Source organism: Seriola aureovittata, chromosome 23, assembly GCF_021018895.1.
Source record: "Seriola aureovittata isolate HTS-2021-v1 ecotype China chromosome 23, ASM2101889v1, whole genome shotgun sequence".
Taxonomy (NCBI): domain Eukaryota; kingdom Metazoa; phylum Chordata; class Actinopteri; order Carangiformes; family Carangidae; genus Seriola; species Seriola aureovittata.
The window spans coordinates 18346531-18361165 of NC_079386.1; positions in this window are offsets into that span (position 1 = coordinate 18346531).

The following is a 14635-nucleotide window of genomic DNA, read 5'->3' on the forward strand; positions in this document are numbered from 1 at the left end:
CAATAATGAATGCTGTCAGTTTGTCTCTTCGTTGTATGTGTTTATAAGCTTCTAAGTGTAAGTATAACATGATCTGTAGTCAAGGTTTACACAACAACAGATGATAGAACTAATCATTCAGCCACAAAAACAGAAACAGAAACACATACAAGGCTAAAAGTCTTATGTAAGTTTCAATACATGGATACATCACATCATCCAACATCCAACTCTAATTATATCGCTAATTGCCTTAAATTGACAGTTTCCCTATGGGATTTCTACATTGCTACTGTGAAACTAACAGAACTAGCACCTAGAAGTCACGCTAATTGCTATGCTAGCAGGAGCTATTTAATGATATTTAAACAACATTGTGCAGATGGGATTATTATATAGGACCACTTCCTGAAATCAATAGATCTAAACTAAACTAAGGTGTCGTACAGTATCTAACAATGAAAACAAACTTTTGTTGCACTGATCTTTTACCAAAAAGTTTTATACCTTCTCGACCTGCAGAGAGTTCAGCTTCTGGAAACAGCTGCTCAACTCCACTTGACTCCAGACACATTTTTTGGGGGGGTTTCCGTCGGGCATAGGTTGTGGATACTAGCTGGTTGAAGTTGAATCGGTACTATGTGATGGAAAAACCTTTTGAAAACAAAATACAACCTTCCGTAGCACTTTCACGCTGCTGCACTTGTTTCAAAGAAGTTGCTTCAATAACGACGTCACAAACCGAAGATAACTTCACACTAATGAGACAAACGCTGAACTGTTCACGGTCAAACCTCTACCTGTCCGTATTCGTCAGTATTTCCAACTGGATGAACTAATATAAGCAGCGACCTCCCAGCAACAAGTCTGCAGCAGCCAACAGCCTCTCAAAGAGGAAACAATCTGAAGTTCTTTTTATGGAGAAAAAATTAACATTTCATTAGATTCTCTTGAGAAATGATTGAACATAATTACAGGCAGTCACCAGTAATTAACCGATCAGTGTGATCATTGCCCGTGTAATTTGCATAATTTCCTGCACTTTGCTAAATTGGTTGAAAATGTTGATGTCTACAATCAGCTGCCTCAGCCTCCCACCGCTTCTCAGACAAGATCAGACGCACACTTCTGATGAGGAAGTCGTCGACAGACATCAGCAGGAAACACACACACACACACACACACACACACACACACACACACACGCACACACACACACACACACCCATCTCAAAGACAAAAGATTTGAGCAAGATAGTGAGAGGAAGTTGTTTCCATGGTAACTTGCAAATCAATTAGACTTTCCTGCACAGATGCAGATACAAATTATTCAGCTGTAAATCTTAGAGGCAAAATCAAGACTCATGTTTAAACACATGTTAAATATACTGGTTTTATGTGGACGCTCCTCATCCTTTGGTGGACTTGTCGTCCGGGTCTGTTTTTCCAGGTCTGGGTCTACGCTCGACTCTTATTGCCACAGCTTAATATGATATTAACTTGCTCTACTCTCCACACTGCGGGTCAGTGCTGCTGCAGGCGAGGAAACGTACAGTTACAGTTAAAGAAGAAAAACTAAGCCGATAAAACGTGACAGTGGAGAACTGAACCGTGTCTATTCTCACTCTCCTGACCCTGTTTCAGTGGCAGCTGTTTTTACACGTGTGTCTTCCACCTTCATGTTGGCAGATAGACTTTATTGGCATCGTGAAACACGACTCTCGCTGCACAAACTCCTTCACACCGAGCTGAAAGAAGACGTTGGCTTCAGGTCGGCCCTCTGGGATCTAACATTCCTGATGTTTTGAATGTGTGTGAACGGCACAGGATCTCGACAGAAGGTAAATATATGCCGTACTGTGCCTGCACTTCCCAGCCAATCGGTGGTGTGTGTGTAACTGGAGGGAATTTCACGGTGATGGGAAACAATCAGAGGAGAGGAACAGACTGGATAGATCTCACCAACATGTTTATTAATAAAAGTCCTAATGGATAAGAACCCTGGAGGGAGACGTTCTGCCTTCAAAAGAACTATTCATGAATAATAATGATAAACAGACAAGACATCCAACGTGTGACTGGTTCATTTTAAAAGACAATGAGGACGCAGTGTTTTCTGTTTTAATCTGAATATGGAAATAATGTAAATGTGGAATATTTGCTGTTAAGAAAGTCTTTAATGTCACAGCTGTAAGTTTTCTTTAACCCTGGGAATATATGGAGGAAATGGAACAGGAGAAAAGAAGAAATGCGGCACTTCACCCCCTGTGGCTTCCATATTATTTAGCATAACAAGCAATTATATTTCTAATAAAGTGCCGGCAGCTGAGCTTTATGGCTATTATCGGCACAGCTGGAGAGTGTCCTTGACCAATTAAAGACAGGCTGAAAGAAATGGTTATTACTAACTCAGGATGCTGGAGGAAACCTGGGAGAGATGATCTGTGAGTCTGGGGGCCACATTCAGGAGATTAGCAGACGCTGATTACATCCGGGTTGGAAACGATGGAACCGTCACGTTTGTTTTACCAAGTGAAATTTGTCAAAATGAATAAAGGAGGAATCTTAAGTTTCACACATGCAGATTACAAGACACATGGTTAGAGTTTATTGTTACATTCATGTTTCATGTTATAACAACAAACTTTCCTCATTTTTTTTAACAAATCTTTAATGTTATAATATTTTCTGAAATAATACGTTTTGTGATCTGTTATTATGACAAGAAACGTTTTGTGTAAAGATGGAATATTAATAATGTAATTAGTTTTTTAGTAAGACAAAGAAAATATGTCATTAAAACTAGAAATTAGAGCCAATATTTTATTCATTTATTTATTTTTTTAAGCTTCCGCTCACACACATTATAAATGAAAGCAAAATGCAAATCTACCTGTTCAGTGTGGTTGTGTGTGAAGCGTCATCAGTGCTGTACAACAGTCACATCATTTCTCTCAGGCGCTCGGAGAGTCGTAGCTGCTGACAGTTTGAGAGCACGTCGCTGAGTCGTGTACCTTTGTGTACGACGACTGTCGCTGTCTGAGTCCTTTCTGTTTCATTCTTCACTTTATATATTTATAAAGCAAAACAACCTATATACAGTAACGTATCTTACATCACATCCACAGAACAGGAAGTAAACACTTTTAAAGGATCTCAAGGTCAGCTGGTTCCTGAGCAGAGAAAGAGAGAAAACTATATTACACTCAGATTGATGAAACTGCAGCTGAATCTGAAACTGGATCAGTATTAATCAAGTCCTCCACAGACCTGGATCTGCAATGATCTGTTGTGGTTTATATCCTTTACGGTTGTAGTTCATTATTTCTATCATTCTTTCATTTCTTTTTTTTACTCCTTCTCCACGACTCAGAACAGCACGAGGATCTGGACGCAGATGTATGAAGGGAACTGACCGGTGGAGTCCTGTCAGTACAGACTGCACAGTGTTCACACGCAGCACCGGGGAAAAGCCTCCTGATCTAAACATGTCGGGGATTCCTTCAAGCTTCCAGCTTGTGAATCCGACAGATGAAACTTGTATATTTTCTGCATGAAGGACTCGTGGTGAGCAGCTTAAACTGCGGGAAGACGCCTGTGACAAGATGCGTCGTGTCAGAGATTTAATATCAATTAGTTGTTTGTCACGGCTCGTACTCTCGACTGCGTTTTTCCCATATGTCAGCAGAAAGAAAAAAAAACAGCAGAAAGAGGGTTAGAATATTTTGAAATGATAAACTAGAATTAAATACATAAATGATGCTGTGTTCAGCGTAGAAAATCTATAACCACTAAAGGACAAGCTGCTGCCTTTCTGTCTACTGGTCAAAACTGATGACAGCCATCTTGTTTGAATAAACTTTAATAAACTACCAGAATTGACGACTTTTGTCCCCCAAAGAATCTCAGTGTCTGTCCAGCTTTGCCCGAACCTCAAACCAATCTTCCACCTAAAATTGAATAATCTACATTATGGGAACTTGTTTTTCTAAGGGAAGCTGAGTGTTCGCCATGTGACACACAAACACACACTGTGTTCGGGTCGGTCACTGTTAAACTGATCAGGACACGGTTCACAGAGTGCTGATTGGTGTTTGTAGAGAGCTGGTGAAATGTGCTTTCTGCCCCTATTATGTGGAGACTGACAGAATGTGCATGCTTCTGCATATTTCTGTGTTTATGTGTGTGTGTGTGTGTGTGTGTGTGTGTGTGTGTGTGTGTGTGTGTGTGTGTGTGTGTGTGTGGGGTGACAAATTATTGATGTTTTCTTGGCTGCCCCAGTGTGGGACTGTCTGACAAGTTTCACACAGAGCTGAGCCGGAGGGGACAGTCGTTAGGCCTCAGATCTGACAGACTCACACCAGCAGAAAAACACTTGCCGGAGGAAACTGACGGGACTCTGGTGCGAACAGCAGCAGCAGCATTGGGGGGGGAGGGGGGGGGGGGGGGGGGGCAGCTGTAGTAACGGCAGTAGCAGCAGTAACAGGAGTAACAGGAGTAGTAGTTGTAGTGAGGCAAAGTAAATTCTAAATGATAAATGATAGCAGCTGTTTTTTTGTTTTTTTTGGTGAAGAGGGAAAACAAGGTAGAAAAGGGAAAACAGAAAAAAGAAGACAATGGAAAAATCTAAGAGAAGAGGGAAAAAAGAAAATGAAGGAAAAAAGAAAAAAGAGGAAAAATTATAGGAGCTTTTTGACAACGAGAAAAAATGCTGGATTATTTCTATCTGAGGCGGACATAACTTCACAGTTTGACTTCAGGAATGTTTTCAAGGGTTAATTTGTTTCAGGTTTTATATAAACAGTTTCCTAAATCCTACAACACCTCCTCTCCCCCTTTGTTTTCATGTAACTGCCAGTTTATCTTGTTCATTTTTGAAAACAGGCAAAATCACGTGTTGCCGTAAAAATACCGGCAGTACCCGACGACATAATAGCATTATGGGTAGAATGGATTGGTGTAAATAGTATTTGTTCCAGTTTATACACTGCACAGTGGAAGTGAAGGCGGACTGCAGAGAAGTCGAGGTCATAGAGGTCGGACGTGTCTGTGCTCAGCAGCGTTGGATAGAAGTGGCATCCATCCATGTGCAGCCGCGGGAGACAAGCGTTACATGTTCCAGCGTGGTGATGGATCGCAGGGAACAGATGAGTGACAGCTGAAGGCTAAAACATGGAAAACCAACAAGCAGGGACGGGGTTGTTACTGTGGTCCATCGGTGCTGGGGGAGGTGAGAGCTAGAAATCATCCGTCCTGCTTCTGCCCTCCATTAATTCCAACTGGGACACTGAAAAGTGAATTATCTGAAGTTTCGACCATCCATTCTTTTTATATGACGGCAGCCAAATGAGCAAAAGAGAGATGTAGCGGTGAGAGTGTGTGACCTACATCTCCAAACACCATTAAATAAATCAATATGTAACTGCAACCATTATGGGTCAGTTTGGAGTTCAGCAGAAGCAGCCTGCTGTTCAACACTGCAGCCACAAAAAAACAACTAATTTCTTTGATCTCTCAATCACATTTTTCTAAAATAACAATAACAACTGCAACTGTTTCTAGAAAGACAAGTTTGTTGTTTCTGAAATGACTTTAGCATTTTGAAGCTGCATCTATTGCTTCTTCTTGGTCAAAAAACAATCAATTACATATTGTTTTATCACCCAATAAAGCAACACTCCAGTACTTTAAAGCGTCGCCACCTGTAGAGTTTTCTAGTGAACAAACACAGGTTCTGTTTACCTTCAGTGACACTCATCAAAATGCAATGTGTGTGTCCTTAAAGTGTTGAATGCGTGTTTACTAGCTTGCAGTCGCTTGTAGATCAGTGGAATTGTGGGAAACCATTGTGTGTCCACCTGCACACACACGATAAACAAAACGGGAACCAGAAGAAAAACTGTTTTTACAGCAGCGCCACTGAGCAGAGGTCCAACTCCTCAAGACGTTTCAGCACCACGGACAGCTCCTCACATCTACTGTACTGTACAACTGGATGGGTTCAGTTGAACGCTTTTATTTAACTGTGTTATCATCAAACTTCCTTTGTTCCACCTCCTTGCATGAGCAGGGTTTGGAGTTGTAGCCTGGTAAAAAAAAAAGTCTGAAAATGAGCTACTGTTGTGCCTGATGCTCATTCTGTTCCGTCTGGTCAGGCCATTATCAGGCTGATAACGTGTAGTCTGACCCCAGCATTTAAGCTGTTGTTACCACCTGAATGTAGAATATGTTGAGTATTAATATTTAGCTCTGACTTCGTTACTCCCCACAAATAAACACCAAACTCATCAGAGCAGGGATTAGGGAGTGCCAACAATAATTTCCTGTCTGGGTGAACGTAGGACATTTTGAAATGCTGCAGCAGCTGTGATTAAATAGTACACTGAATATACTCTATATTTCAGTGAGAAGACTCTGAATAGTATCTTATTGCTTTGTTGGTGAAAGGTAATTCAAACATTACCGTCTCTAAAGGTCTTGTAAACAAGTCTGAGACTCTTGATTTACATTATAAAGGAACAAAAAAGCAAGTAATGTATTTTAACTACAGCATATAGCATGTTTCAAGATGATGATAGTTGCTAGTAGATGGCCTTGTGTATGCTGTTTACATTTTTCTGTAAAGTCGAGTAATGATTGATATTTCAGTCACTGAAAAGACACTGGAAAGAAAATTTTGAAAATAGAAAATTAACGAAAAGACTTCTGATAAATAAGGTTGAAAATTTTAAAAGATAATTTTTAGTTTGTTAAAAAGACAAATTTCCAAAATGTAATAATTAAATACATTTTTGGGGCATTTGTTTTTACACAGTAAACCTCGATTTTAAAATGATGTGGTCTTTTTAAGATATTTACTCAAACATGTACATCGCTCTTCTCCAGGCAATGTTCTCATTTCACATCTGCAGACAAAGACCCCCGCCAACGCAGTATGATCTGTTTTACAGACAAGGGATATTCCATATAATCTAAATACAATAAAAAAGTGGTTTACAACGAAAGGCGTCCGTGACCTTGACGTCCAGAGATCAAATTTAACCGGTAAAACTACATATGTGATATCAGGTTCTGGGCTGTGAATAAACTCCCACTGAGCGAGGAGATGTTTCCTGTTTGCCATGGCATTAAACCGAGCATCATAACCAGGTTTCACATTAATAGATTATGAGCTTCACCGTGTTATTGTAACCACTTAGTTTTAATGCTTTGACTCGTAGTGTTTTACATGATTTTTAGGTCTGATTGACTTTTGTCTCTGTCACTGATTTGTTCCCTCGACTCTTTTGTTTGCCAGTTTTTCTGTGTTTGTCCTTTTTTTTTATTCCAGGTATTGACTCAGGTTTTGGTCTTGGCTGTGGCTCAGGCAGCCAACTGATGCTGTTATTTCTGTGCTGTCAACATTCAGTAATTATGAAAGCCATTTGTTTTGAAGTACTGCCAAAGCGCGGACAGTTATTTGGTTTTGTTAGTGTGTTCCTGTATTTCTATCTTTGTGAAGACCAATGGAAACCTTAAGGGGACATATTGAAAGACAGTTTTTTTTTGGAAAGTGATAAATCTGCGGAAAAATAATTTTCACATTTCACATTTTGGGAAGTGAAGACAATTGTAGAAAGTGGGGACGTTATTCATAGGAGAAATTTTGGAAATATTTGGATATATTTATACAATAGAGAAATTTTCTGATAAAGGGGACCACTACCTCTAGTGAACAAAGAAAAAACAAAAAAAATCCAAATACTTTTTTCATTAGTGCACAACTGCTTTTGTAATTTTCTTTAAAATAGGTCAAGAGGGGCATTGAAGCAAAATTCAGTGAGCCTAACAAGGATCGAGCCCACGTCCTCAAAAGGCTGGGGCCCTTCATTCACCCTGCACTGTGGGCTAATATATGTCCTCACAGATCCCGTATGTCTTTGCAAAGCACAGCGGCATTGTACTGCGTGTTATGTAGAAAAATTTGTCCCTGTATATAAGGTGTGTCCTTTTAATGCACACTGCCACCTTAAGTGACATTTCTGTGTATTGTATAACTGTCCTTAACAAATCGAGTCTTTACAATTTCTGTTCACCTTGCAATGGTAAATCTTGAAAAGTGAGGTATGGTTTAGAGATGGTCAAGTTGTCTTCACATGACTGAAATTTTTTCACTCATCACAAGTGATGACAGTTGAATTATCTCTATAAAAACTGAGCAAGCTCCATGTGCTAATGAAGAACAAGAGATGTGTCTAAAAGCTTCGGAAAATGTCCAGTGAATCACTCAATCCAAGGACCTTCTCTCCTGTGCAGGCGGCTTATCACATTCTTTTATATATATATAGTTCTCAAGATTTCTTCTTTCTTTAAACCAGATGTGACATGAACAGAATTGCAGGACAAATCTCTGAAGTCGGGAGCTTACGCTGCAGCTGGAGAACAGTAATAAACCACTCTGAGCACTGGAGTGTTCTTGTGCCAGGAATGTAAATGGGTTTTTTGAAGTCGACATTATTACAGTGTGTAGTACGTTGGCAAAGCATCTAGACCTTTTCTTTACTCAATTTTTACAGATAGACTTCAATACTCTCAACTTTACTCGTACTGATTCAAGCTTGAACTCACATAGAACTTGCTGTATTAGAATATTTTATACATAATTTCATTGTGGAGGGAAAAGTTGCAATGAAGATAAAGAAGGCCGTAGAATTTAATGAAAATAAAAAGTGGAGATCATCCAGAGACATATATATTTCAGTTCTGCCAAAGTTGAGGACTCATTGTCCAACAGACCGTCAACGCAATTGAAAACATATCATGGGGTCATGAAGGTGCTCTAATTGGCCCAATGTCACCTTCTATGGGACTGTTCACTCAGGTGATGCCGGCAGTAGTTGGAAAACTTTCAGTTCCCATAGCAGTTTGTATTTTGATTGAAATATTTCATTGTCTCCATGTCATTTCTTCTTCTTGAAAAACACTTCTTGGTTTCTTAAGTTATGAACTTCATGTAGCCTACATATCCGCATATCATCTAGATTTGTCTTCTGCTTTAGAGGCCAGAAAGATGCGCATCAACCAATACTTTAAAACTCAAAATCCTTGATGCATTTGGAAGACAAGATATTGGTATAAGGAGGTAATACAACACTTGAACCTCCAAGCACTAGATGAACTTTGTAGATGTTTTAACAGGATTTGCTCCTTAAGTTTTGGAGAACGTTCTCGTCTAAGTCTTAGAAACAAAGATTTTAGCTTCCTTGGATAGTAAACTCAATATGGAGAGAGATCCAGATGTAAGGAGATGCCTACTCCTTCTTCTGTTCTTCAGTTTTTAATTTGTCTTCATGAGGAACTTGCGAAGAACAAAAGTGCATCCTCAGATTTGATAATCACTTCTTCTTGAATATATGTGCTTACAGAGCTATCTTCTCTCTGCCACAATAGAAACAAGAAACCAGACATGCTTTTCCACAGACAAAAGATCTGATTAGATTTCTTTTTCATACCCTTTGCCACAACGTAAAGACCAGTTCTCTCAATCCATCGATTCTTTCATTTCTTCTCTCGCCAAGTTGAAGATGCACTCATGGGAAATCATTCTACATTATCGTTATGTACACCTTTTATACGTCTGAGTCAAACCAATCCATCTCTGTAGCCTGTAATTCACTCTCACCAGCTGCCGGGCTGAGTCATTACGGTTTAAAATAAAATTGGAATCCAGTGTTCTGTCGTAAAGGTCAAAGCCATTGATTCTGTCCCCTAATACACACCATTATCCCATCAACTCACGTCAACTGGGAATATATGGACTGAAATAAGCTATTACTATCTGTCTCCCCTGTTTACTCCCAGTGTTTTTTCCGTCAATAACTTGCTCCCTATGTCTTTATTTTCCTCTTCCCTGATGTGCCCGTCTTTCTCTATTTGGTTCTATCGCTCATTAAACTCTGTCCCTGCAATCTTCTGTCTTTCTTTATCTCTTACATCCGTCAATAACCACTGATGTGACAATTACACCCTGGTCAGAGTTTCCAGGCTCATGCTGACATAACGATCAACTGATCCAACATCATTGGGATCCTGATCATGCACATTTGAATAGAAACACCTTTGTTTCAGGTGTGTTATGCTGGTGGTTAAACTTACTACTGTAAAATATCTAAAACATATTAATTGCAGCTACTTGAAATCTACTTATGATACACCCACAAAACAACTCACTCCTCTTTAGCCTGACTTCAGTTCATCGGCGTCCATCGTTCGAGCTTTGACTGGAGCTCTTTTAATGGTCTCATCTCATTGTGTCCTCTTCTTCAGTGGTTTAATGGCAGCGACTGGATATTTCGAAGCACTAACTGTTCATCTTGATGCACCCAACTCCTGATATTCACATAACAGTAGTGCGTGGAAACATTAATAGATTATAATTCACATTTTCTTTTCTTCTCTTTTCACATTTTTTCTGAAAATTTGGTTTTACAACTGTTGATAAAGATTTTTTTTGTGCATGAAAGCTCATACATTTCTAGTTTTAAATATCCTCTGCAGGATATGTCCTATGCAGGATTTGTAATATTTCTTATTACAAATCCTACGTGATGTAATTTCCTGTCTCGCCTGAATGCTCCCTGGCTTAATTCTTCGCTCCGATGGAGATCTGAGTTCCTCTGTGGAGACGAGGACACATTCAGGTTCGATCAGGTGTTTTGTCTGGGTGAAGAAAAAGTGTTGGTGGATGAGTCACCTCGTGTGTGTTTGTGCATATAGGCATGTAAGTGAGTCATCCGGCTGGTTAAAGGCTGATCTGGTGAGTCATTTGCAGGCTCTTTTAGTGTTTATTAAATTGAAGAATGAGTCTGCATTTGTTCTACAGATGTTCATCCTGATGTTGCAAATCAAGCTGCTTCATCAGAAATAATCTGCAGGCATGACGGCTGAATTCCCACTATTTAATTTGCTCTTTTAGCTTTGTAGACTTTTAGAGTGACCTTTAAGTATCTGGATGACGTCTTCCTGAGCACTGAGCGGCCTTACCTCACTCGCAGACTCATCAGTTAAACTGCTAGTGGAACGTGTTTTGCACCGTCAGCCTTCAGAGGCTCCATCAGAGCAGGGAAAGCAACTTGCTGAAGGGCAAAGCAGTTTCTGACTAACTGTGTAGTTGCTCATTCACTTTCCCTGATCATTTTTCCATGAATGTCAATTAATAACTATTTGACATACAAAGGTCCCGAAGTGATGATATTAAACTCTTGACTAATTAATCTTATTCAAATTTAATTCAATCTGGGGACGGGACATCAGCTATCAATGACGTGTTGTACTCACTGCAACATTTCATGGATGACTTACAGATTTCAGAACCTGAGTCGAGGTGAAAAAAAACAAATTGGTGTTGTGGTGGAACTGGGATTAAAGAAGTGGACTATTTTGACCTCTGTCAAAATAAAGGCTAAAAAAAAAAAAGGTTACAAATATACTTTAAAACACGAGTATGTGAAGAAAAACACAATTAAAAGCTGAATTTAGTGGCAGAATAGAAACCAGCTCAACACACTGAAGGGTTTTTACTGCTCTTCTGCTAGCCTATACTGAATACTAATTAACTATTGTTAGCAAATTTAAGTTAAATAGTGTGTAAGTCACATTAATGAGTGAGTTATGACTTTTTTTTTCTACTTATGCTACTGTTACACAACACTTTAGAATTTCACAGATAAACAAGATTATGTATTTAGCGGAACGGATTTAAGATAATAGGGAAATGAAGGGAAAGTCAACGGGCCATTAAGCTGGCATGTATCCTGATACTGGTATATATCTACGATAAGCTCAAATTAGGTGTTGTATAAATCGGTTTCTTTTCTGAAGGATATTTTAAGTTTCCATTCAATTTGAATTTGAACAGCTGATTATTAAATTTCAAGCATGAAAACTAAAATGAACATACATACTTACATATGAAAAGGGGGCATTTAATAATTTAAAGTCAATTCTCTCATTGGTAATAATTATTGGTAATAGATACTAGGGGAGATGAGTGTTATCTCCCTCATGTCAATAGTCTCCTGATGGTAATGACTGCTCTGAGAGCTGATTCCCTTTCTGGGAATGAATGACAAAATTAGAACTCCCTGCTCTCACATTTATAAACTGTGGGGGGGGGGGTTGTATTGTCCTTTACTGCACAGTGAGGCAAACTAATTGTGACTGAACATCAGTCACCTCTAAAGAGAAAACAACGCTGATGATATTTCTGCTGAAGTGCATCACACCTGGAGCTAGCAGATGGGATCCAGTACACATGTTATACGGTTGTTTCTGGACAGTGTGTGTTAAATTGTAAAGAGCTGTTCATTGAAGTCAGAGGTGCTTTACCATGTGTGGTAAAAAGAAGAAAAACACAACAACAAAAAAAGACTAGATACTGAAGAACGGTCCTGCAGCTGTGACCCGGCTTACAGTTGATATTGGAGATGAATGGAAGCTTTTTTACACTGGTAAACACCACATTGTAGTCCCTATTTGACTTCATATTACATACATACACAATATATATCTATACATAATTATAAAACAAACGTTTTTTGGAGGGTTTGGTGTCGAAATAATTTTAAATTGAAGTATAGTTTGCTAAATTTCTTGCAAAAACCCATGGGAAATTGTACTTTATGGAGGATCTCTATGCAATGCAAAATCATTATACATACACCCACCTAGTGCTGAACCAAACTGCGTGATACATTACAAACATAAAGTAGATCATCAATTATAAACAGCAGGGCTCATAATTGCTGTTGGTTTAGTAAAAAGAATTGTCACAGCTGCAGAAGCTCCTACGGGATTTTCATTTTGTGTATAAGAAAATCAAATTATAATGGAACAGAATTTGAGTTTTAAATCCAAAGACATATATGCTGAATCTGTATTCATGTTGCGCTGCAATTGGATAACAAGCTAAACTTGAGCAGTTTGCACAATGCATATCAAGATGGAAAGTTCTCCAACTTCTGGTCGCCATGGAGACCTGCGTACTCATACTTACAGCTAATTAGGATCTGCTGAGAGTGAAATGAGATCTGAACAGCGGACATGCAAATAAACCCCCGAAATGCTCTCACATACGCACACACACATACACGTACACACACACGTACTTCTTTTGCTATATTTATGGGGACCATCACGTAGATAATGCATTCCCTGGACCCTTACCCAAACCTCAACCATTACAACTTAATGCCAAAGTCGTAACTTTCAAACAGCAGTCGGACACCAGAAGTGTGATATATAAGTGAATATAGTAAAACAAGGCCACACACACACAAATATACACACACACACACACACACACACATATACAGTATAAGAAAGAGCCCAGAGGCATATTTGTGCTTGAGAATAGTACATCGGTTGTTGGACACAGGTAAAGGCCAACAGTTTGTGCTTGGTTACAGTCGTTCACATGGTCAATATTTACACAGACTTACACAATGTAGAACATTACAGCCATGTTACAAAGCAGTTTACATTCATGTTTAATAAAGGTTGAGCAGCATCTGTGTCCTCTCGTCACAAACGTCAGCAGAAACACATCAGAACATTATCAGTGATGAACTAAATATTTGTTAAAACCTTTTCCTCAAATAAATGAAAACAAACAAAAAAATCAGACAAGGAGCATTTATAAAGGAGAGGTTCATAAAATGTTTGACGCCATCTTGTTTACTTTCTGTCCTTGAAATTTATCCCAGAGTGCTATAACCCGTGCACAGTTAGTGAATGTTAATTAAAAAATTAGCGTTGCTAGCTTGTGCCACAAACTTGGCCCATGTAACATAAACCATGTTTATTAATTTGTCAATGTGACTAATTTGATTATCACCAATGCTTCAGCACAGGTAAGCATGGTCACACTGTACCTCACTAGTTTGCTAGCTGGTTAGCTTGCTAGTTTGCTGGATTAGCTTCCTTAACTTGTGATCTAATTAGGTTGGTTTGAAGCTGGGTAACCTGCTAGTATAGATAGTAATGAGCTTATTTGCAGGTTAGTAAGCAGATTAGCAAGTTAGTTAGCTTGCACCCCCCCCCTTTCTGTAGAGATCCAAAGTGAAACCAAAGCTTCCAGATGTAAGAAAAGTTGACATTGATGAAATAGTAACCTAACCCATTGACATTTATCATTGGGTTAGCTTGTTGGTTACTACTTGGTTGGTTTGAAGCTAAGTAACTTGCTAGTAGTCACTAAGGAGCCTATTAGCAAGTTAGTGAGGTAGGAAAGTAAGAAAATTGAATCGCTTCATGTGCTTATATATGAAAAGTCTTTTTTTGAAAAATTATTTAATGTTTATTCAACATGTTTTGTTTTTTTTTTGCGACCATTTGCCATAAGTCCTTGACCAATGCAGAGGTTAAACATCATAGTTTGATAAAAGGGTTTAGATGCTCTTAGACAGCAGAGATTACAGCTGAAAAATAAAAATAAAAAAATACGTAAAAAATGAGCTTTGAAATTTTTGATTGTGGATGAAACAAAGTTACAATGACGAGAGCTGCCACGCTGTTAAATTTTCTAGCGATGTGTAGTTTTGTTCACAAAAGTGGAGGCGACGTCATGACTTCTCCTTTCTGTAGTGCAACTCGTTTATTCGCTTTTTTCAAGGTGGTT